General features: G+C 40.2%; 1 protein-coding gene across 6 annotated transcripts in view; it reads right to left on the bottom strand.

Annotated features, from left to right (window-relative positions):
- RASGRP1 (RAS guanyl releasing protein 1) overlaps positions 1 to 26,015 on the bottom strand; it is a 178,418-nt gene extending 152,403 nt beyond the window's left edge. For all 6 annotated transcript variants that reach the window (XM_088839813.1, XM_088839817.1, XM_088839819.1 and 3 more), the window contains exon 1: positions 25,862 to 26,015. The gene's annotated coding sequence lies outside the window, so the exon portion shown is untranslated. The remainder of the gene's footprint in view (positions 1 to 25,861) is intronic.
- Between the last annotated feature and the right edge of the window lie 406 nt (positions 26,016 to 26,421).

Genomic DNA, 26,421 nt, shown 5'->3' with positions numbered 1-26,421 from the left:
GAAAAAAAGGGAAATCCCTAGATCCCAGAAATGAAGAAGGAACTGAAAGCAAGATCAGCAAGCTTGTGAGTGGACCCTGGCTGCCCTTGGTGTGGGGGTTATGGGTTCCCACACCCAGGGCCACTGGCTTTGAGGACCACTGTAGGTGAAACAAGGAGCTAGAATTTGCGTGATGTGGCGAGTGAATCTGAGATGTCTGCAAAAGTCAAGACAGAGGCTGACTGCACTCTCAGTAAAAGGACAAAGGGAGAAAAAAAAATCTATACCATGGCCAAAGACTCAAAAGGAAACTTCTCTGTTTTCATATGGCCCTTGGTGAAAAAAGAATCTTATCTCAGAAAATGCAATCCCAGACATATGCTTTGCATGGGCTTGATATCCAAATTTTATTGCCGCAAGGTCTGGGAATTTAAAATGTGTAATACATGACGTGAAACAGTGAGAAGCTGATAGAGTGATATAGACACTAACAGCACTAACAAAATGATGAGTATCATGGGGATGCAACTTGAAGGAGAAAGTAAAGCAGACAAAACAATAACATGTAGGGTAGGAGAGAGTTTACTGAATTTTAACAGTTCTAGTGGTGTTCTTGCCTGGAGAATCCCATAGACAGAGGAGCCTGGCAGACTGCAGTCCATGGGGTCACAAGAGTCAGACATGACTTAGCGACTAAACCACCACCACCACCAGTGGTGTTCTATAATGTGTGAGGAAATTGGAAATACTGATTAAATTTAGATTTTTTAAATTAATCTTGTAAAATCTGAGTTTTCCTCAAAATACAAAAATAAAAATTATAACTTGAAAACCAGAAGCAAAATAAAAAATGTGACAAATCCAACAAAATTTAAGAAAAAACAGCAATAAGAAAGAAAGGGAAATAGAAAGCCTAAAATAAATTCTAAAGCCTAGAATTCTAAAATTCTAGAAACAGACCCTGCCCAATAGGTCAGTAATCATGATAAATGTAAATGGGGTGAATTCATTGGTTCAAACCAGTGGCTCAGGTTTTTTTTTCTTTTTTAAACTCACAATCTTATCATTTAGATATATGATAGCTTCAAATACATAAAGTATAATGTCACAAAAAGTTGAAAATAAAATGCTGATAAAAGTGATATCATGAAGACACTGAATAAAGAAATCTGGGATAAATAACTTAATAAAAAATGAAAGACTTTAAAATAAAAAACTACATTATTATAATATATAATAATGTATCATATAATGTAGGGATTATGGATTATAGTGGAACTGTTTAAAAAATGGTTTTGATAACACCTCATAATTAGCTTGACCTTAGCAATATGACTGAAAATTCTCAAAGTCTATTTGTGAAGTTTTTCTCTCCTCTAGGCAGAACTGGATGAGCAGTGTCTGTATTTGACTTGGTGAAAATCATTTTTTAGGCTTTCAAGGTTGAGCAAAACCTCTCTCTTCACTCCACTTCTAAATGTCTTTAGATTACTTAATAGATGTTCCAGTCTACTATTGAAATGTTCTGGTCTTCATGGAAACTTTCCATTTCTCAGCTTTGATTTAATTTGGGTTGATTTCATAATTTTTCTCTAAGTATCATCTTATTTTCTTATTTCCAAAGAACTGAAGAAGGAACATGAACTGTATGCACCAAGAGAGGATACACTGACCATAGTACTTTCCTGCCTTAAACACTCCACTAGTTCCCATTCTCCTGGACCAAGGTTTAAGCTCCCTGTAGTGGCATGATCTGGCTTCTGCCTGCATCTACAGTCTTGTCTCTTTCCCCTCTGGCCTAGCACTTAGCACTCAGCTGTGTTGCACCAATGTTCTGCTTCTTGTTCCACATGCTCTGTGCTATGTCTTGCCTCTGCCTTGGTTCCAGCTGCCTGGAGGGCAAACCCACCATTCATGATTCACTCAACTGTTGCCTTCACTAGGTAGCCTTTGCTGCCCTCCACATCTCCCATCTGGAACTCACCACCATCCCTCTATGTTCCCATAGCCACCTTTACAGACTGCACTTAGCACTCAAGATTTGAAATGTTTTATATATATATATATCTCCCCAATTGGACTGATTACTCTAGCAAAGACAAGAACATATCATTTTAATTGTCTATCCTGTAATGTTCTTGATGCTGCTGCTGCTGCTGCTGCTAAGTCACTTCAGTCGTGTCCGACTCTGTGTGACCCCATAGACGGAAGCCTACCAGGCTCCCCCGTCCCTGGGATTCTCCAGGCAAGAACACTGGAGTGGGTTGCCATTTCCTTCTCCAATGTGTGAAAGTGAAAAGTGAAAGTGAAGTTGCTCAGTCGTGTCCGACCGATAGCGACCCCACAGACTGCAGCCTACCAGGCTCCTCCATCCGTGGGATTTTCTAGGCAAGAGTACTGGAGTGGCTTGCCATTGCGTTCTTGATGCTAGCCACTGACTAACTCTGCTTCTGGGCATGTGGTAGGATTGTACTTCTTGAACCCCCCAAAAGTCATACAACTAGTTCTGACCAATGAGTTATATTAAAAGTCATTCATGTTCAAACTGAGCCACAGAAGGAATTTGCCAGTGGCAGACCCTCTAGACTCTGGCTGTCCCCTTGGCTGACTGGCCCGGGATTTACTGGTCTGCCAACAGAGGATCCAGAGTGAGAATGAAGATGGTGAGCTAATCCCTACCTAATCCATGGTGCACATTTAGTGTGAATACAAAATAAATTTCTTATGTTTTAAATCACTATGATATGGGGGCGTTTGTTACTACCGCATAAGTGAGTCCATCTTGACTGATACATATCCCCAGTACTTGGCCTGGTGCTAGCACCTGTAGGTGTTTTATAATGTTTACTGAAAAAAAGAGAAAAACTATTCCAGGAAAAAATTAAAGGAGTGTTTGTGAAAAGTACCAGACATTTAGAAGGTACTTATTAACTATTAATTGAATCTAAGGAAGATATTTTTATTTTAGGTTTTCTTTTAAATACTTTCTTCAACTGTGTGTGAGAATAAGTGTCTGCTGGAATGAAAATTAAATTACTAGGTTAGAAATAGCCATCCAGAAGAAGAAAAATGTTGCTTTACAGCCAAATATAAAAAGTGATTAGGGAACACATTTCCTAAGTAGAATATTTAGTCTCCCAAATTAAATAGGCGTCCTGTTAAGAAAAAATCAGCATTTGAAATCCTGTCCTAGGTCCCTTATGCTCCTAGAAGGTTGTATAATTTGTTTTATAATTATTCAGTTAGCTCTTCACTGCCCTTTCCAGATTTTACAGGTTTTCCTAAGTTAAGGAAAGATTTATGTACTATCAGCAATAGGGTGGCAGGAGCAGTGGGTGGGGAAAAGCATGGGAAATATTTATTTTGAGTAGTTTTCTTGGCCAGTTTAGTCACTGTTACCACCTACAGTAGTGGCATGGCAGCTGAAACAGGACCTCTTAATATTGGAACTCCAAGGAAAGTTAATTAATAAACAAGCAGCCACTAGTGTTTACTGAGTATGTGGTAATATTCCAAGAATTTACAGAGCACACAAAAGATAAAGTTCTCACAAGAAACTTTTTTTTATCAGGATAAACTTTTTGCAAGAAGGTACTTGCAAATATATGAGGGATTATTATCCATACTTGTTGGTCAAATGGCAACCCACTCCAGTATTCTTGCCTTGAGAACCCCATGGACAGGCTCCTAACGCTAGCCTGGAAGAGCCTCTTTATCAGCCCCAGGTGTCAATCCTGCCCGTCACACTGGGCCTTTCACTCACAGGTCTCCACCTACACTCCTTTCTGGTGCTCCTCAGATATTTTAACTTTTTCTCTTTGAGCAACTTAGCACTTGACCTTCCTTTTGCCTGGGAATCTGTTCCCTAGATATTCATTCACAAGGGCTGGCCTACCTTTTTAGGTCTTAGTTCAGATATAACCACCTCGGAGAGACTTGGCCTGATTGTTACATTCTAAATGGACGAAGTCTAGAAGTATCTGTTGAAAAATGAACTTGATATAAATGGAAACAGTGTGCTCTGCTAAGTGTGTTGGAGAAATGTAAACCCAAGGCACCAAGTATGAAGGCAATTCGTTGTGGATTATCCAGGCAGATGGGGAATCTGACATCTGACTGTAAACGTACCACTATCCAAAGTCTGACACAGAGAACCAGAGTCTGGAGATACACCTCCTGGGATTAACTATCGTGAACCTATGTTTTGTTATCCATGAAATGTACATTCTTTTCTTTCTCCTGATGTTTAGAAGCTTAACTCTTTTGTGTTTTAGTGTTTTTATCTGAAGATATCAAAATATATGTTTAAAAAGGTTCTTAGAACTTGAAAGAAATACATGCAACTTGGATTGTAAAGAGGTAGTACTGCAATGTGAAAGAACTTCTAGAAACATAGAAAAAATACACAATACACCTTTGAAAAATGGGCTGGAAATGGAAACAGAGGGTTCACAGAAAAAGAAAGGAAAATGGCTTCTACATATTGAAAAGATGCTTGACCACAATAAAAATGAAAAATCCACTGAGATATAATTTTGTCATGTGTAAGACTGGCAAAAATATGAAACATTGATAATACATTTTGTTAGGAATGTAAGGCAGTAGAGAAATAGACAATCTCATATATTGCTAGTTTGGAAAGCAAAACAGTACAGACCCAATGGATGGGAATTTAACATATCTAATAAAATTATATATGTACTTCTCCTTTGATCCAGTAATCTAACCTCTATAATATAAAGGGGCTTCCCTAGTGGCTCAGACAGTAAAGAATCTGCGTGCAATGCAGGAGACCTGGCTTTGATCCCTGAAGAAGGGAATGGCTAACCACTCCAGTATTCTTGCCTGGAGAATACAAAAAGCACATTGTAAAACATATTTTACATGTTTTACAACATGTTATAAAACAACAAAGAAAGACTTTTATATAGAATAATACATTACAGAATTGTTTTTAATAGCAAAAGATTGGAAATTAGCTGAATAAACTATGGAACATCCTTTTAGTATGTAGCTATAAACAGGAAAAAGCCTATTTTTATATATGGCCATGGAGTTATCAGCTCAATAAGATGTTTAGTGGGAAAAAAAATGAAGATAAAAAGTATAAAGAGGGACTTCCCTGGTGGTCCAGTGGCTAAGACTCCACACTCCCAATGCAGGGGGCATGGGTTTGCTCCCAGGTCAGGGAACTAGATCCCACATGCCACAACAAAAGGTCTCACATGCCACAACTAAGACTCAGCACAGTCAAATAAATGAATGAATGAATGAATAAATATTTTAAAAATATATGTAGTATTCAAGATTTATCGCTGGAAGGGTGGTATGTGTGTATGAATGACATTTAAGGAACCACAAAATAAAATAATTACTTAAAGTAATAAGAAGGGGGAAGGTAAAGAGAATAGAGGTGGAAGCTAGACTTTCCTGAATGTACTTTGTTTTGTGGACATAAAATTGATACAAATATAAATATCTTATATAATTATTTAATAATTAACTATAAAAGCCCATGATTTAAAACAGTCATGTGACCATACAGTCTTAATGTGGCAAGCTCTAAAGATAAAAAGGATTGTTAAAGAAACCAAACAATAGCAACAACAACAAACACACACAAAAAACTTAATGATGGTGTTGTATCATTACCCGGAATGGTTACATATATTATGCTGTGCTGTGCTTAGTCACTCAGTCTTGTCTGACTGTGTGTGACCCCATTGACTGTGGCCTGCCAGGCTCCTCTGTCCATGGGTTTTTCTAGACAGGAATACTGCAGTGGGTAGCCAATCCTTTCTCCAGGGATTGAACCCAGGTCTCCCATATTGCAGGAAAATTCTTTATCGTCTGAGCCACCATGGAAGTAATGAAGCCATTTTTTGCCCTAAGCCATTTTGTAACCTAAGCCTGGCCACAGTGCTTGTCCTAAGCACTAAGTCGTGTCTGACTTTTGTGACCCCATGGATTGTAGCCCGCCAGACTCCTCTGTCCATGGGATTTCCCAGGCAAGAATACAGGAGTGGGTTGCCATTTCCTTCTCCAGGGGATCTTCCTGATCCAGAAATTGAACCCAGGTCTCCTGCATTGCAGGTGGACTCTCTACTGACTGAGCTACGAGGAAAGCCTTATATATATTATCAGTTCAGTTCAGTTCAGTTCAGTCGCTCAGTCATGTCCGACTCTTTGTGACCCCATGAATCACAGCACGCCGGCCTCCCTGTCCATCACCAACTCCCGGAGTTCACTCAAACTCATGTCCATCGAGTCGGTGATAAAGCAAATAAATGATTAGGTTAAAGAGATTAGAAACACTGATTTTTTCATGTAAGACAAAAAAGTTACAAAATCACCAAAGCAAAATCCTGTAATCCTATGGTTAAATTTAAAATATCACTATGAACCTATGATGTATTTTTTTAAAATACTTCTTTCCTGCTTCCCTCCATAAAAAATGTCAGTCAACCCATTAGCTATAAGCACCCCTTGTGGCTAGATTGTAGCATTTTCCAGTGAAAGCAGCCAGGGAATTTTGGGAAAATGCATGTTCCAGGTCTGAAGGTAGACAACAGACAAAAGGAGTTTGGATATCTGACATATCAGATTGCAAAGAAGTTATCAAAGACTGTTGGGCTTCTGTCAAATTTCTCAGGAGCCAACTTGAACATCACATTGGCCAAAGACAGCCATCTGAGCACCAGAAAAGCTAAAAATCACAATGAATTGAAATATATCAGATATGTTAAAACCCATGAATTCATAAAGATACTAAGAAAAAAGCTAACTGATCATCTTTGAAGGATGCTGGAGAACCAACTCATTATCCTGATAGCTCAGTTGGTAAAGAATCCACCTGCAATGCAGAAGACCCCAGTTTGATTCCTGGGTTGGGAAGATCTGCTGGAGAAGGGATAGGCGACCCACTCCATTGTTCTTGGTCTTCCCTGGGGCTCAGCTGGTAAAGAATCCGCCTGCAATGCGGGAGACCTGGGTGAAATTTAATCCCTGGGTTGGGAAGATCCCCTGGAGAAGGGAAAGGCTACCTACTCCAGTATTCTGACCCAGAGAATTCCATGGAAAGTTATGACCAACCTAGATAGCATATTAAAAAGCAGAGACATTACTTTGCCAACCAAGGTCCGTCTAGTCAAGGCTATGGTTTTTCCCGTGGTCATGTATGGATGTGAGAGTTGGACTGTGAAGAAAGCTGATCGCCGAAGAATTGATGCTTTTGAACTGTGGTGTTGGAGAAGATTCTTGAGAGTCCCTTGGACTGCAAAGAGATCCAACCAGTCCATTCTAGAGGAGATCAATCCAGGGTGTTCATTGGAAGGACTGATGCTAAAGCTGGAACTCCAATACTTTGGCCACCTCATGCGACGAGTTGACTCACTGGAAAAGACTCTGTGCTAGGAGGGATTGGGGGTGGGAGGAGATGGGGACGACAGAGAATGAGATGGCTGGATGGCATCACCGACTCGATGGACATGAGTTTGAGTGAAATCTGGGAGTTGGTGATGGACAGGGAGGCCTGGCGTGCTGTGATTCATGGGGTTGCAAAGAGTCGGACATGACTGAGCGACTGAACTGAACTGATACAGTCCATGGGGTCACAAAGGGTTGGACATGACTGAGCGACTTTCACTAACTTCACTCACTCAGATGGAAAATGGCAAGTGTTTATCTTTTTTTTTCATGTGAGAATTCCATCTCAGGGTAACCAAACAGTTAACAATTCTCTCTATATATGACTATCCAGTTAATAAGGAAGAGTGATAGAACTGCGATAACACTATTTTGCAATGCCTAATTAAAATAATGGATCTAGGTAATGATGACCAATGGCTGCTAAGACAATCAGACATCATATACCTCCTGATGGATGCACACACCACCACATTCGTCTAAAAAAGATTAAATATGAGTCAAACTAGGCTTCTAGGTCAAACATCAATTTACATAGGAAATTGAATAGACAAAACCGAAACCAAACTGTGAGGATGCAATCAGCCAAATCCAGAAGGTGAGAATCTCTGCAAGTAAAGCAACCCAATTTATTCAACCGATGAAGCTCAAAAAAACAAAAAAACAAACAAACCCAATAACGATTAAAATAGACAAGGTCAATCACAGCCAAATGCTAAAGTACCCTGTATAGATCCTGATCTGACAAATCATCTAAAATTAAAAATTACATGCAAATGCAGTTAGTGTTCAAATTTTTCTGGTCATCTTGTGAGTGTGAACATAGTCTGGATGTGTGATGATTTTAAAGAATTACTGTAAATTTGGGGAGGTGTAACACTTATTGTGGACATGAGTTTGAGTGAACTACGGAAGTTGGTGATGGACAGGGAGGCCTGGCGTGCTGTGATTCATGGGGTCGTGGAGAGTTGGACACGACTGAGCGAATGAACTGAACTGAACTGAACACTTATTGTGGTTACATTTAAAAACAATTATATTTTATATGCTTTTTATGGATAAAATGATATAATGTCTATGATTTCTTTCAGAATAATCCCAAGTATGTATATTTTGGGGGGTACAGGGGGAGGTAGTTTGATGGTGGCTGGGGTTAGAGTTGAAATAAGAGAAACAACGGGTTAATGATTGTGGTAGCTGAGTGTTTATAGTGCTGAGTATATCTGGATCTTGTTTGAGACAGTGCCTGGCATACAGTAAGCACTCAACAGATGGGTCCTTCAGGGGATCTGGGAGCTTGAACATTCTGGAAGCTCTGGGAAATAATATAGAATATATCTTATTTCATGGATGTCAGATAATCTATGTGTGTAAAAAAGGAGATTGTTTTAGAGTAGTAGCAGACTAGCATCAATCTGTTCCTTACTTTTTATCACTTAATAATATCTCTTGGTAATTGTTCCATGTCAGTGCCCAGACAGCTTCCTCATTGGTTTTTTTTTAAACTTTTTTGCAACTGTTCAGTTTTCCATCTATGGTTACACCCTATTACATTTAACTCAGGCTCTATTGATGTCTGTTCCCATTTGCTTTACCATTTTGAGTGCAGTAATTAAGAACTGGTTCTTATAGAATACAGAAAGGATTTTATTTCTGACAAAGAGCCCCATGGCTCCATAACTAGCCAAAGACAAATCAAGACACTTTCCTGACTTTGTAAAGCCCCATCCCACAACAAAGGAGTGCCCTCCACAACTCTCTCACAACAACAATTAAATCAACTGATCTTTGAGTAAGCACTTCGAGACACACCCCTCCAGTGTGGGTTTAGGTTGGTCGGATTGGGGCGGCTGTCAGGTGGGTGGAGCAGGATGGATACTTCTTTATTGTTTCTCTTGTTTGAACACACATCTTCTTCCCAAGCTGGGGCCAGAATCTTTCAGCTTCTAACAGGCATTTCTAGGGCCCCTGAGACCATCAGAGAGAACTGGTATCAAATCTCTCAGCAGGTATAAGAGAGTCAAAGGAAGTGCCTTTATGCTGGGCTGCTTGGAAATGGGGTAAGCTGCTGAATTAAAAAAAAAAAAAGTGCAAAAGCAGAAAAGGGCCCCAGGTATTTTTAAACTTTTACAAATAGGAGCAAGTCCAAATTTAACACGGGGCTGGTTGTTTAATGTGGCTTTCTCTTTCACCCAACCTTCCCTTCAAAGGGATAGTTTTTTTCCCCTCTCTGCTGAAACACATGGGCTCTGGGTAGCAAATACTCAGCTCTGACAAGCAAAGCAAGTTAACACAAGAGCAGCACCCAAGTAGCAAAGGAAGCTGAAGTTAAAATAAAACCATACCTCCTTCCCCTTCAGGTGACAAAGATAACCCTCCCTTCAACGCTCCAGCCATGAGCAAGCCGATGCGAAGGGCCGTTGGACAAGAAAGAGGAACCAGAACCAGACTCATCCCCACACCCTGTCCTCGCTCCCTACTCCCCGCCCCTCCAATTCCCATCTCTGCCCAGAGCTGGCCCCATGCAGAGATGTGAGGGAAGGAAACTCTTCTTTTTCTAAAATACTTTCCCAGGCACCTGAAACTTCTTTCTTCTCTCAAAGTAACTCTTAGAAAGGATTTGATAAAAATGCATTTACAGGATGGTAGAGAAGATACTACAGAATCATCTGTCTTGTAGATAATTAATGAGTTTGGATGTGTCACCCCTCCCAAGGATTTTCTTACCCTTAAGTCAGATTACTTAGTGGGGCATTTCAGACATCGATGGCTCCTGAATGGGAGATAGTGTGGGTAGGATGGTGTGCTCTGGACTCTAAGATCAGAGCATAAACACACTTGTACATGTAAAAAACTCATTGTTGTATGACCTGTGTTCCTTCAGTCCTCTGCAGAAAAGCAAAGGCCTTTTGATATGAGTGAAACTTGCATTTTTATGCAGTGATCAAGACCCAGGCAGGCCAGCCCCTCAGTCCACATACAGGATGCTGAGTAAGCTCTGGCCTCTAAGCCTTGAGGTTTAAGTAGCATGAAGTCAAAGCAGCGAGCTGAAGTCAGAAATTTGGTGTTACCTTTCAGCATTCAAGTCTTCATCCACTCTTTATTCACATTTAGTGTTATATTTGGTCCAAAGCCCAGTGTTTGGATCTGAGTCTCTACCTGGTGTCAGATTTATTCTGGGACCCCCAGTTTGGGACAGAGATGATGTACCTTGGTGCAGGTAGGTCTTGCCTGCTGACTAATTCATAAAATAGATGACTCCTTGATTTTAATCCCTGAAACTAATTAACCTCAAGAGTTGGATTGAGAAGGAACTCAAAGTGAAAACATATGCAAAGCAGCACGCAGATTAGAAGAAGCATCAGATTAAAAGTGAGGAGACTTGCAGGCCCCCTCCTGTATCTTCTCTACCCTTATCTGGAAGCCACTTTCGTGCAACCTAGCTTTGTGTAGTTGTCAAAACCCCAAATTTGAAACTGTTGGCTCAGTGATCAGACTCTGGGTTTTGGGGTCAGGAAGTTAGGTTGGGGAGAGGGGGGTGGAGTTTTTCTATGTCTGTCTGAGCAACTGCAGAAGAACTGTTTGATCTTTGCAGGTTCCAAAAATGATAACCAGCTCCAGTGGTCCTTTGGGTGATGAGCCATCAAAGGGGGACCTCTTACTTGTCTTTGAAGAATGTGAGACTGGGTCAGCTATGTGACATTCAGAGGGGCAGCTCTGAAAGGAAATCAAACACCAAAACCCAGATAAATACGTGACGCAAAAGAGAGTAAGGGAAGGAGTCCAGGCTCTGGCAGATTCTATAAGCTTGCTCTAAAGACCTAGCTTTAAACCATCCAAGATTCTGCAAACTTTCACCAAGAAGAGCAACAGACTGTGAAAGCTTCAGGAGAGACCTGTGGACAGATGCTAAATGATGTCACTGGTACGTTAGGATGCCCAACAGAAATTTGTTGTCCAACCTTGAACTCTACTGGCCATTCTAACAAGGGAAATGTATCCAGGAGAAACCTCTTTTTTTCAGGCCTCATTCAAGGAAAACATTAGACTAAGTCAAAACTTTTAAGAGAATAAATGCATTCATTTCCTAAAACCTGATGGTGAAATGACAGGCACTCTTCCCCCTCTCAAACCCTGCCCCCCTCCCCCATTACGCAAGAGGCCCAGGATTCAAAGGTAAATAAATGTAGGGGTCTTCAGTAATTTCCTTGCCTAAGGAGGTTAGGGAGATGTCTCAGACTGAGTCAGCATGCAAATGTAAATAATGTCTGTGGAGGATAATCTGGGTGGGGTTGCTGAAAAAAGGAGGCACAGGGAAACAGCAGGACCAAGAACTGGTCTCAGAGATGAGAATCATGCAGTAGGATTCCTAGGGAGGATTTCCTCAGGACCGAGCAAATCAGGGGAAATCCTCCTCTTACCTGTGGGTTTCTAGGGCTATGGAGGAAAAACTTACTCCTCTAGAAACTAAATGGAGTTGATGGCACCATTCTGCATGGGACTGGAAGACAGAAGCAGAATCGGAATAAACATTCACAATCCTGAGCCATTAGGTTCTAGGCTAGCTCCATTCCACAGAAATATAACATGAGCCACATATGGAAATTTAAATTTGCTAGTCTAGTAGCCATATTTCAAAAGGTAAGAAGAAATAGGTAACACTATTTTTTATTCATCTATTTCTTGCACCCTAAGCGAGAATCATACCCCTAGACCAATGAGCCACTATTCATCTATTTTACTTAGCTCACTATATCTAAAATACTACCCTTTCAACACATACTCAAAATCAGTTGTATTTGAGATATTTTATACTAATTTAAATGTTGAATTAATTAAAATTAGATTACATTTTAAAATTTGGTTCCTCAGTTGCACTAACCATGTACATTCTGAGTGCTCAATACATGTGACTTCCATGTCAAACAGAGCAGGCCTAGAATAAGAGCTCTCAAATTACAACTGAGGCAGGAGAGAGATGGTCCCAGGCTGAGCGGATGGAGTAGCCAAAAAATGATAATAATATTAAAGATAAAGGAATTCATCTATTTTAAAAAAAGAAAGAGAGCTCACACACAAAATATTGAAAACATTCATCTTAGCAACTTCTGATAAGAAAGATAAACCTGATTTTAATTTATTATTGATTTTTACCAAACCTTTGAACTTTAATTTGTTAAAGAGGATAAAAATTTCTTCCCCCAGTTACTAATACCCATATTGTTTCAAATTCCCAAAAGGGAAGTCCAAAATACCCTCCTATAGAATTTCTTACACTGTGGACAGAAACTCTGTAATAGGAGGATAATAGAAGAGGTGAAGTTCTCAGTTTAGTTCAGTTGCTTGGTCATTTCCGACGCTTTGTGACCCCATGGACTGTAGCACGCCAGGATTCCCTGTCCTGCACCAACTCCCGAAGCTTGCTCAAACTCATGTCCTTTGAGTTGGTGATACCATCCAACCATCTCATCCTCTGTCATCCCCTTCTCCTCCTGTCTTCAATCTTTCCTAGTATCAGGGTCTTTTCTGATGTCAGTTCTTCACAACAGGTGGCAAAAGTAGTGGAGTTTCAGCTTCAGCATCAGTCAGTCCTTCCAATGAATATTCAGGACTGATTTTTTTAGGATTGACAGGTTGGATCTCCTTGCAATCCAAGGGACTTTTCAAGAGTCTTCTCCAACACCACAGATCAGAAGCATCAATTCTTCGGTACTCAGCTTTCCTTATAGTCCAACTCTCACATCCATACATGACTACTGGAAAAACCATAGCTTTAACTAGACGGACCTTTGTTGGCAAAGTAATGTCTCTGCTTTTTAATATGCTGTCTAGGTTGGTCATCACTTTTCTTCCAAGGAGCAAGTGAATTTTGATTTCATGGCTGCAGTCACCATCTGCAGTGATTTTGGAGTCCCCCAAAATAAATCTCTCACTGTTTCCATTGTTTCCCCATCTACTTGCCATTAAGTGATGGGACCAGATGATCTTAGTTTTCTGAATGTTGAATTTTAAGCCAATTTTTTCACTCTCCTCCTTCACTTTCTGAGTTGGCTAAGAGCTACTCAGATAAAAGATAAAGACTATATATTTCTCATTCTCAAAGTCAAGGAGAATTTCTGGACTGTAAAGCTCTTTGGAGGTCAAGAAGGGAGTGATATCAAGTCTACCCATAGGCTTCTTTGCTAGAATTCAACTTGGCTAAGAGATGTGTATGTACTCATGGGAGGATCCTGAGATAAACCAAATATGGACTCAGAACCAGGCAAAGCAAGGTGATTAGCCAAAGGAAACCTGGAAGAAATGCCCCATATAAGTGAGAAACACTACCACAAGGTTGGATGGTATCACCAACTCAAAACTCTCTGAGTCTTCCCATGTGTCTATCCACATGTACCGTGCTCTTCTCTTAATAAACACTTTACTTGTTTCATGTTCTTGCAAACAAAAGGGCCAAGCCCTTGTCACCTGCCACTGGCCTAGTGGTTAGGATTCAGCACTCTCACCACTGAGATCTGACTTCAGTCTCTAGAACTGAAACCCTGTTTCAAGCTGCTGCAGGCCAAGGCCACCTGAGATCAGAACCTTTCAACATTTTGAATTTGTATGACTATATGTGTTTCACCTTCACTTGAGAGTGTGTATTTTCTTTTGTAAAACTGAGTTGTGTACACTTCAACAACTGTGTGTCCAAGGTGGACAGACTGTATCCCTCAGGAGATTGTAAGAATGTGGGAGAGGGGCAGAAACAATAGTAGCTGTCTTTCCCAGTAGGACAGACTAGGTTTTGTTTAGGAACAAAGAACCCCAAAATATTGGTGCTTTACCCAGCACAAGTTTATTTCTCACATGCTACGTGTCCAACGTGGGGCGGTGAAGGGGGGTTTGGGGAGATGGGGAGACTCTCTCTTTATCTCATTGCTCCTGATCCCCTCTGACAAGGTTACTACCTGGAACACTGCTGGCCATGAAGGTAGAGGGGAAGAATGCTCTGGACAGTCTCACAACCAAATAAATGATGGATCCAGAAGTGGCATAAGTTATCTTCTTTCATTGACTAGAACCAGTTTCATGGCTAAGCCTAATCTCAAAAGGACAAGGAACCATAATTTTACAATGTACCCAAAAGGTACATTGAGGTGGAATACTTGGTGAATAGGACTTCTGTCTTTCTGACCTTGGCTAGTTGTGAAGTTGACTCAGATTATATACAGGGATCAGAAAGGAGTACCATGTTGAACTGCATTAAAGAGGCTGGACCACAACTGTTTTGTTGAAAAAAAAAGAAAATGCTGCCTGTGCATTTGTACTTTTGTGGAGGGGAAGGCCCAGAAAGAGAAATTTCCAAGCAGATGAGGTTCAAATAGAGGAGAAGACACAGGCGAGCAGTTTTTGTTTTCTTTTTTTTTTAAGTTCCTCTGCCAGGAAATCAGAAACGCAAAAATTTTTATTTTGCTATGGAACAAGAACAAGAATTTCTACTCAGATACTAGTCCTTGTGAAGGAGAGAAAGTAACACAAAGGACTGCCTATATTTGGGGAGTGAATTTAGCCCAAGCACTATACAATGTAAAAATAGCCAAGACCAAATATATTTTCAAAGGCAGTGACTGTGAAGATGTTAATAAGGGGAAAAGAGATTATTTTAAAAAATGGAAAATATTGCCTTGTTTATATTTGAATCACAAAATCATCATTTTTTTTTTGGCAGCAGGATGTCTTAACTTCATTTTATAAATAGAATGGAAAATTAGGTAAGAGAGGTTAGATGCATTGCTTGAGACTGGCATTTAATTTTGGACCCCTAACTCCCTGATTATTGCTTTATCCATCTTATTGACATAATTTATACACTGGTGGAATCGGGGCTCTTCTATTTCCTGCCTTTCTCTGCATTTCTAACCCTATTTTCAGTCTTGATAAAAGGAGATAGATGCGAGTTTCATGAGATGAGGGACCATGAATCTCCCTCTTTCTTTAATTAACATTTCTGCTTGTAGAGAAAAATAAACCTCAGGACCTGTTTGGACCAAACTGTGTACCCTCTTCCCTCTCCCTCCCCCAACCCAGTTCATATGTTGAAACCTGACCCCCTGTGTAAGTGTAATTGGAAATAGGGCTTTTAAGGGGATAGGTCAAATGAGGTCATAAGGGTGGGGCCCTAATCCCAGAAGACTAGTGTCCTTATAAGAGCAAGAGAGCTCTCCACATGCACACAGGAAAGACCATGTTTAGTCTCTGGTATTTTATTATGAGGGCCTGAGCTGGCTCCTGTAGAACCTATTCCGTAATTCGTAATTCGTTGCACTAGTCGTATAGAATGACTTGGTAGGACACAATGAGCACGATATTTCACTGAAGTGTTCAGCTGCTACCTGAATTCAGAAAAGCCTGTATCTGTTGTTGGCACCAAATTAGATGCTGAAGGGGATGGGAAGCATGACAAGACACTGCCTTCAATGAATGCAGAAACAGATTCAGAAATGGTAAAAATCAATGTAGTCTATAAACAATAGAGTGGGTCCAGGAAAAATAAACTCTGACAGGGATGTTGAGAAGCTTCCATAGAGGAGGCAGCAGTGGTTGGGTAGGAGTTTTCCCCTCAGCTCTCTCCTCCAAAATTATCCTTTCTTTGTTCATCATTGGTAAATACCATTTCTCAGTGAAGCCAACATGGGCATATTTATTAATGAAAAAGAAACTAACATTTATTGAGCACCAACTCTGTGTAAGACATTTACAGACTTCATTTCTTATAAACCTACATCTCAATTTCATGTTTTTATGCCTACTTTACAGGTGAGGAAACAGATTTTACGTAACGTGCCTGAGGACAAACGTGTTAGTGATAGAGATGAGATTTGATCCCAGATCGGGCTGACTTCAAAAAACCAGCATATTGTTGGTTGTAGAGTGATAAATGCTGTGGCTAAAGATCTCAGATCAATCTTTCTCAAAGATCAGTCACTGGTGCACTTGACATTTCATTTTATCTGTAGCTTTATCGATTTTTTGGGGGAATTTTATTTATTGCTTATTTTTGGCTGGGTCTTTGTTGTTGCCTGGAATTGTGACAAGTGGGGGCTATTTCTTGTTGTGGTGCACAGGCTTATAGTGGTGGCTTCTCCTGCTGTAGAGCAGAGGCTCTAGGGCACACAGGTTTCAGTGGTTGTGGCTCCCAGGCTCCAAAGCACAGGCTCAGTAGTCATAGCGCATGGACTTATTGCTCCATGCCATGTGGGATCTTCCCAGATCAGGGATCAAATCTGTCTCCTGCACTGGCAGGCGGATTCTTTACCTGAGTCACCATGGAAGCCCTATTTATTGATTTTCTTAAATTTTGATGTCCTTGCTCCTCTATGTCAGGGATCATTGTGTGTTTTTTTCCACTGATGTTTCCTGATCAGGACCTGGCAGTGGTGCTTAATAAATGTTTACTGAATGAATAATTGCTCTTAGTGCTTTAAAAAGATATAAAATGTAATTCTGAGAACAATAAGTAGATACTCAAAATCACTGTGGATGCTGATTGCAGCCATGAAATTAAAAGACACTTACTCCTTGGAAGGAAAGTTATGACCAACCTAGATAGTATATTAAAGAGCAGAGACATTACTTTGCCAACAAAGGTCCGTCTAGTCAAGGTTATGGTTTTTCCAGTGGGCATGTATGGATGTGAGAGTTGGACTGTGAAGAAAGCTGATCACCGAAGAATTGATCCTTTTGAACTGTGGTGTTGGAGAAGACTCTTGAGAGTCCCTTGGACTGCAAGGAGATCCAACCAGTCCATTCTAAAGGAGATCAATCCAGGGTGTTCATTGGAAGGACTGATGCTAAAGCTGAAACTCCAATACTTTGGCCACCTCATGCGACGAGTTGACTCACTGGAAAAGACTCTGATGCTGGGAGGGATTGGGGGCAGGAGGAGAAGGGGACAACAGAGGATGAGATGGCTGGATGGCATCACCGACTCGATGGACATGAGTTTGAGTGAATTCCGGGAGTTGGTGATGGACAGGGAGGCCTGGCGTGCTGTGATTCATGGGGTCGCAGAGTTGGACACGACTGAGCAGCTGAACTGAACTGAACTAACTGAGGTCAACTGATATTTCTACTTCCTGGAAGTGCAAAGAGGTAGGATACTTAATGATGGCTATGGGTGGAGAATCTCTCGAGCCGATGATATGTTCGGACTTGTGGAATCTGAGGAGTTTTGGAGATCTGAGGAGATAGCCAACAGGTTCCTGGAAAAGTCAGCTTGGGGATGAAGATACGCTTCTGAGGCCATCTTCAGAGGAGGTAGCTTAGATCATGGAAAGATGGAGTTGAGAGAAGCAGGGCAGGATGAGCATGGAAGAAGTGAATGTCCAGGAGATTTGCTGACTTCCTATTAGTATAAGGCATGTGGGTCTCAAACTGAGCTATTAGGCCTTTATTTCTCCTCACTATCAGCCTGCAGATGTCAGGTCTGTTCTCTAATATCCTTATATTTATGTTTCTGTTGACACCTTTTTCTTCTTCTAGACTCACCTACTCTGAGTACCCCCATCCTTCAATTCCAAATTCTATGAACACTCCCTGATTTCAGCTTTTACTGATTTATCTTCCTTTGAATCTCTGCTGTTCACTCTTAAGCCAGAGATCTCTGCTTACCTGACTGCATATCCCTACCAGCAGAGCATTTTTTTAAACATATCTCCCAATATACGTATTTACTGATTCTTTGAAGTTTATACATAAACTACTCTAAAACATTATGTAGAAAAGAGGGAAACTTTAAAAGATGAAATTAAAAGGAAATAAACAGTATTTTAAAATATCATGCTTATTGTGATTTATTAACATATCTCAGGGAAAAATATTGACTTAGGGACACAGTTCGTTGTTATAACAGTGGATGTTAAGTCTAGGCTTCAAATGCTTTTTATTTTTTGATAATTTAAAAATTTTGTTGATTCCCTGACATATTTGAGAAGATCATCTTTGTGATTACCTTTTCCTGAAGCTGATAAGGAGCTTGCTCCAGGAGAGATAGAAATGTCAGTCCTGTCACTTTCTTGTGGTTAATTTCTATTAAAGTCATTAATATTATTTTCAATGGACAGTTTACCAAAAATATCCATGGCACTTATCCATTCTGTGGGAGCTACATTACCTAGTCTTTGTTAACTAGTTGGTAAATTCACTGACGTAGGGATGGACAAGTTCATTCATCACAATTATTGGAAAGCAGAGCAGCCTCTGTCAACTCTTCCTACCTGTAAAAATTCTGCTCTTCTCTCAGGACACATGACTGTCTTACTTATGGTGCAGGTGAAGATACCAGTGTCTCCCTTTGCACCCCCTTTTGGAGAGCTGTGGTCCCATCCATAGTTCAAAGCACTCGATTACTTACTGGCTTGAGTTGTTCTGTTTCATATGCTCTTCTCTTTACTTTCTCAAGTTGTTAATAACACCTTGAAAGTCGAGATGACCATGTTGTTGGTCTCTCCTGATGGATTGGTTAATATGCATTAGCTCTTTCCTCCTTTGTTTGTGTCATCTTTTTCATGAAGTTTGGGTTAAGGAGAAGCTGAGGTCCAAAGATTAATTGAGTGGTCAGCATGCCCAGTGTGATGTATGCAAACAACCTACAAGAATGGAGTCCAGATCTGACACCAACATCTATGGTTGTTTCTCTCTGGATTTCCCAATTTACATCTCTTTTCAAGGAAGGGTGCTCTCGCTTAGAAACCCTGCACAGTTCTCACGTTTTAGCTGTTCATTAGAATGTTCTATTCTTGTACTCTGTTGATCTCCCCTCCACCCTCTTCCCTTCTCTCCCTCTACTGCCAGCTCACCTGACCAAGTTTTAAAAAAAACAACCCACAAAACAACTTGGGAAATTACATTTTGTTTAGCTTCCCTCCCCAGGATAGCAATTCAGAAATAGCACTTTCTGTGCAGTCTGTTGTAAGTAGCGTTTCTTGGCCTGAGTCTCAGCATTGGCACCTCGCTAAGCACTTTCACGTCTGGTGTGAGACTGAGGCAGACTCCCCTGAGCCCTTCACTGTGTTCAGTACAGTTTGATAATAACTGATAGGGATTGGAAGACCCCTCACTGTGGTGACACGGAGGCTTGTACACATTCTTTCTATTCATCATGGAGGACAAGTCACTTCATGCATCTGTGTGTTTCATTGTAGATAAAAATTGTACCTACTTCATAAGCTTGTTTTCAGGATTATTGAGGACTGGTACCGTAAACATACTTTGAAAAACATACATTTGTGAACCTTATCCATTTGTCCAAAGCTATAAAATGTACAACATCAAGAGTGAACCCTAAGGGAAACAATGCTTTGTCAACATAGCTTCATCGGTTATAATGAATGTACCACTCAGGTGGGGGATGTTAATGAGGGAGACTATGCTTGTGTAGGAGAAGGGGGAACATGGGAAATTTCTGTACCTTCCTCTCAGTTGTGGGGTGAACCTAAGACTGCTCTAAAAATAACATCTATTGAAAAAAAGCATAAGGTGTTACACAAATGTAAGATGTCCTAACAAATTTCCTCTTTTCGGCAAATGTTCTCCATTCTTCTGCTCTTACAATCCTGGAAAATAGGTCAGAACGCAGGTAGATTGAGATGAATAGGGAAATTATTTCATTTTAATTGGTGCTTAGGGGTTAATGCACAGAAGTATCAGTGGTAACTAAGAGTGGCATTTTAGACTGGATTGAGGGTGGTAGGGGAAGGGGTCTGGATGGGAGCCCCCTAAATTTTTGTTTCCTTGTTTATCCTTCACCTACTGACCCATTTTTTAACAGTTTTCTTGTGCTCACTTGGACAATATATTGGCATTCAGGCTAAGGAATTGGTACTACACCATACCATAGATACCCACCTGATTAATTCTTTATTCATTAGTTAATTTGGCAACACTTATTAAATACTAATCTGTGCTATGAATTAGTTAAGGTGCTGGGATGAAAAATGTCCATCTATAAGCAATATTCTCTATCCTCAAGGAGCCCTAGTTTATGACTTTTGCTGTCTTTCAATACTGAATATGCACACCAAATCATTTTCCCCCTAAACAAATGCTGGACTTCTGCAGAATTTAAGTTATCAGACTGCATATCTTATTGAGGCGTGGGTTGTAGTGTGTGTAAAATAGTTAAATTTATTCAATTACCCTGGGAAATAAAACCTCTTTTAAATTGTCTCAGTTCTTACTTCTTCTTCTCCTTTCATGGTACCCACGTCAACATAGCTAAGAACATTCCCCCAGAAATCCCCATTGCATCACAAAGTTAGGAACCAATCCACGAGTACACTGAAACAAGCAACGTCTTTCTAGATTGGGACTAGCAAGTTGGGTGGGGTGTTGCTTGAACAGTCTTCTGATTTGTGTTTTTCAGAAGGAAATTTTTTATAGCCCATAGAGTTCTGTCTGATAAAATACAGCACCTTCCATCTTCTAAGCACTTATTCTAGTCTTGATCTCCTATGACAGGGGCAGGATAGTTGTTATGCTTATTTTTACCATGGAGAAACTGACACCGAGTTGAAATAAATGATGATTCATTGTGTGAAATTCCTAAGCTGGAGAGTTAAGACTCTACAACTAACTCTGGAAGATAGTGAAGGACAGGGAAGCCCAGCATGATGCAGTCCACTGGTTCTCAAAGAGTTGGATGTGACTTAGTGACTGAACAACTGAGTTAGGACTAAAATTCTTCACAGAAATTATTCTGTGATAACATTCTGCTTCTCACATTTGGTTGCTGGCATTTCATGCCTGTCACTGCATGTCATATCGTGTCATGCTGATTCCTTTCCTTTCCTTTTTAAAATTTACAAGTACTTAGAGAGTATCATTTGTTTCAAGGCAATGTTTTAATGCAGAGATAGACATGCTGTGTTCCTTTGGTTCAAAGAACTTGCAGTCTACTGCTGTATTTCTACTGATGCTTCCCACTCTTACTTGCACTCAGCAAAGACACCTACTCCTGATGCCACACAGTTGTTCACGTGTTGGAGAATCCAGGGTCTAGCAGCAGCTGTAAGGGTGAGTGTCCAGCGGCACTCGATCCAGGTGGCATCAGCAAAAAAAGCACAGCAGATGACATGACTTATTTATATTTTCTGAGTCTGGTTTTCATCTTTTCTGTCAATTCCCTGATGTGCCCAATATCCTTCTAAAATTTTGTTTTTCTTTTTAAATTAACATTAGTTTCTGTTGCATTTGACCAAGAACCTTGATCTATTTTCTCAGTTTATATATATGTGTGTGTGTATGTATGTATGTATACCTGTGCTGTGCTGTGCTTAGCCGCTCAGTCATGTCTGACTCTTTGCAACCCCATGGACTGTAGCCCGCCAGGTTCCTCTGTCCATGGGGATTCTCCAGGCAAGAATATATATACATATTTTATATAATAAGTATAACCATATATATTATATGAATATATTTATCTCCTTTGTATGTTTTTGCATGTGTATATGTAGAAAGAAATATTTATATAATGAAATTATATTCCAAAGAAAGATTCTAGTACAAGGATTTAAAATCTACGTTTCCATGGTCACTCCTACACAGAACGCCCCTCACCTATGGATCACCATTCCATATGCCCCTGTCCTCAGCACTGTCCTCTGGGCACTCTGTCCTCACCTGATCTCAGAGTCTCCCATCTTGCACTCAGTACAGATTCAGTTTGCAGAGTCTAGGTAGAGAAAGAAATGCTTCTGAAAGCAGAAATTGTTATCACATGAGTTTATGCCCTTCTTGTTGCAAAACATCACCAATCTAGTTCTAAAAGGGGTGCCCTAGGTTTATTACCAGATACATCTGGCTAGCACATGCCTAATTTGCAAATTGGAGCCATTGTGAATGGGAAGAGCTTGCGGTCAATCTGTAAAAAGGTTTTGACAAGAGACTGTATTAGAAAACCATAGAATGAAATAGGTAGCATTTGCTACAGACAAACCAGAGAGCATTGTCTGTATCAGAAAATGATCCCAGAGTTTAAGTGAATTCTGGAATTTTCTATGGACCTTAGAGTCATCTGCTGCCATCTACAGGTCTTAGAATAGGCACCTTTGGTTTTAAGTTCCACATAAGGCCTGTTTACACATTCAGAACTTTGGTCCAAATTAATAGGTTTTAACTGAAGTTTCTATAGAATGATCTTGATATACTATCTATAACAAGGACTCCCTCATGGCTGCACATCAGAAACCCTGAAGGAGCTTTCCTCAAAAGTTGATGCCTAGACTTAAAAATTCTGATATAATTGGTTTGCTTTTTGTTGTTGTTTTATTTATTTTTGGCCACACCTTGTGGCTTGGGGAACCATAGTTCCTGACCAGGGATTGAACCTAGGCCCACGGCAGTGAAAGCCCATGTCTTAACCATTGGACCGCCAGGGAATTCCCTGTTGTTGTTTTTAAGATTCCCCAGTGGATTCTAATATGAGGCCAGGTTGGGAACCACGGATATATAAGAACAAAAACACTAACAGCAAAAAACTGTTAATTCAGTCAAAGTTTTCAGCAAGGAAGAGAAAGATGGGATCGGTCAAGTTGGGAATTTGAAACTCAGAACAACCCTTAAAAATAATACCTTTGGTTCATCCCAGTGGGGAGGGAGGTGGGAGGGGGGTTCAAGATGGGGAACACATGTACACCCAGGGCATATTCATGTCAATGTATGGCAAAACCAATACAAAAATGTAAAGTTAAAAAAAAAAAAAAAGAAAATGGTAATCAGAAAAAAAAAATAATACCTTTGGCAAATCATGACTCTCTTATTACAGGCATGGTAAGAGAAGTCCCTTGGGCTGCAAGGAGCTCAAATCAGTCAATCCTAAAGGAAATCAACTCTGAATATTTATTGGAAGAAATGTTGCTGAAGCTCCAATACTTCAGGCATCTGATACGAAGAGACGACTCATTAGAAAGGACCCTGATGCTGGGGAAGAATGAAGGCAAAAGGAGAAGGGGACAGCAGAGGATGAGAAGGTTAGCATCACCGACTCAATGGATGTGAATTTGAGCAAACTCTGGGAGACAGTAGAGGACAGAGGAAGTTGGTGTGCTATAGTCCACGAAGTTGCAGAGTCAGACACGACTTAGCAACTGAACGACAGCAACATGATGCAGCAGCTAGAACCATTGATCGTCTCAGTTCCACAGATAATAAACGTCTTTGCTTTTTGTACCTCCAAAAATGTCCAGCGTAGTGCTCAGAGAACTACACAGAAAACAGCAATACTCTGCACCTTCCCATACTTTGATCCCTGAGTTTCTAGCATTCTTTTCTGTTCTCTTTAGGAACGTACTCAATCTCTTGTTCCTCAGCTGGTTTCATCTGCAGGTGAGAAGATAGCTTAGGGCACTTCAGTTCAAACCACACAGCTTCATGAAGCCCAGAAAGTCTTCAGATATGTTGAACTGAGATCTCCAGTTCTTTTCCTTCAAGGATTCCTCCAGAAGGGCAATGCTTGCATGTACACTTAGATTTTTCCCTTTTTCCTCTCTTTTTTTATTATGAAGGAAAGGATACCAGAGCTCTGGATGAATGCTTATATCTGTGTGCTTTGCCTCAATATGTATGTGCACACATGAACACCTCAAATGGTCGTGAGTCCCCATCAAGAACAGACTATTTAAAAACTTCAATGCTCTCCATTGACACCTCCAGTTGAAGAGCAATTTTATAGCATAATTATAATGTATTGCATAATTTGGAAAAGCTTTTGTTCTCATTGCGATTATCCTCAGAGAGCTCCTTTTTCACCTCCCCCTTCCCACACTAACTGACTTAAGAATATCCAACCCTTAAAGGCTGTTTTGCCTTCATAGAATAAAAACGAAGCTTTAAGATGAAGTGCATAAGTGATGGGTGGGAGAGAAATTTTGGTACATGATTCACTGCTTTACTGTGGTGAAGGTAATTTCTTGTTCTTAAGAACTTTCTTCCTAGGATTTCACTGGGGAAAAAAGACCTTTAGGGGAGAACTGTAGGCATCAAAAGCGCCTGGAAAGAAGTAGGTTTCCTAATTGGTTCATGCCCCTGAGCAAGTCTCAGGGCCCCTTGAGAGCCCAGTTGGCTCACTTTCAATATAAGGGAACGAGATCAGATGACTCTTAAAGCCAACCCTTAAATACTAGAATTGAACAACAGATCCACTCTTTTTAGACCTTGAAAATGAAAAATTCTGTTTCCCTTTGGGATTCCTGTTTTAACAGTCAGGACAAAGGATGTCAGAATGGTATTATTTCCAAGTCCCCCAGAAATGCTGATTTTTCTGCATATGAAAATGCTGACTTTCACTATTTGATGACAACTAGGAGCGCTTAAAAAGGGAAAAAGAGTGAAAGCTTCAAAACACACTATGAGGGAACTTCCCTGGTGGGTCAGTGGTTGAGAATCCACCTGTCAATGCAGGAGACACGAGTTCAATCCCTGGTTCAGGAAGATTTCACATGCTACAGAGTAACAGAGCCTGAGCACTGCAACGAGAGAAGCCACTGCAATGAGAAGCCTGTGCGTTGCAACTAGAGAGTAGCTTCCAATCGCCACAGCTAGAGAAAGCCCACGTGCAGCAATGAAGACTCAACACAGCCAAAAATACATACATACATATATATATATATATATACTATCAGCCATGAGGCACCCTACTGGGACTTGTTTAGCATGAATGAGATGCTAAATTAATCACCTCAATCTCTTCTTTTTTCTTAGTAAGTCCTGAATTTTGAAGAAGTTATTGTTTTCCCCCAGCCATATCTGGCATCCAAGGAGGCCATCATAGAGACGGTAAAACACACAGTGCACTTGGAACATCAGGAACTTCCACTGTCCATTATAAATCATCCAGGTAATACATTCATACGGTGAAACACCAATCAGTACAGCAAATTTAAAATAACAGTCAGTTCTTATTAAACTCCTTTCTTTTCCTTGTTCTCCTTTTATTGATTTATAACTTTAGCTCTCCTGAGGGTTATCTCTGAGACTAAATAAGGTGCTAATGGTTTTGCGCCTTGATTTCTTTATTTTAGATAACATTCATCATCTGCTTTCTGTAAAAGGTGAGGATTTAGGCCATTCTCACCATTTTCCCTCTTCCCACACCTTTTCCAATTTTTGATACAGATGACATTGATTTTTGCTCTTCTCTTCATTACTTTTATAACTTTAAATTCTACAATTTTATTTTTGTTTCTTGTTCTATAAAACCATGGACTTCTTAAATGTTCTTGCTCTATCATATTTTCAGGTCAGACCTTGCACACCATCTATTCACTCATCCCTCTGCTGTTGATCCTCATCCACCACTCCGTCCAATACACTGGTTTAAATGTCCTCAACCTTGAGGAGTTTAACTCAAGTTTAAAAGGTGGCCATCCTTTAGTCACTTATTTCATACATTCACAGCATTAACATAATTTTATGTGCTTACCTATATCCTTTATAATGGTGTCTGTGCTGGTCCTAACTTCTTAATCCAATCGATTAATTGAGGGTAGACATGATCATTATTTCTAATCTTCCGATAGAAGCTTATTCAGACAGAGCTCTGCAGTGAGAGTGTGCTCAGTTCATGCTGCCGATTAAAATAACTAAAGACACATTCCCATCCCCCCAAGTTACTGTTGACAATTTTGAACTGTCAGTGCCAAGTCACAGTTGTGAAAAAAAAAAGAAGAAAAATTCTTTCCAGCCTAGAAGTGCACTTCTGTTCACCCCAAGAGAGTGTTAATTAACTGATACCTCGTACGTCTGCAGCATCCCTTGAGAGTTACCCCCTTTCTTGGTAATAAATCAAATGGGTTGGCATTAAGCCTTAAAAGGAGTAGATAAAGACCAGGTATACCCCATACATATTGCTGGACATGGACTTGGTTTTTGTGTTGTTTGGTATAAGTTTTGATGGTTCTTAGTTTCTGATTAATTTTTTAATCTGAGTGGATGAAAGTGAGGAACGCACATTGGAGGTGATGTCCTTAGGAAAGTAGGAAA

The sequence above is a fragment of the Moschus berezovskii genome, chromosome 9 (genome assembly GCF_049115385.1).
Source record: "Moschus berezovskii isolate FMDL1 chromosome 9, NW_MosBer_1.0, whole genome shotgun sequence".
Lineage (NCBI taxonomy): Eukaryota > Metazoa > Chordata > Mammalia > Artiodactyla > Moschidae > Moschus > Moschus berezovskii.
Note: the sequence above shows the minus strand (reverse complement) of the source record. Positions and strands in the feature narration are given on the sequence as shown.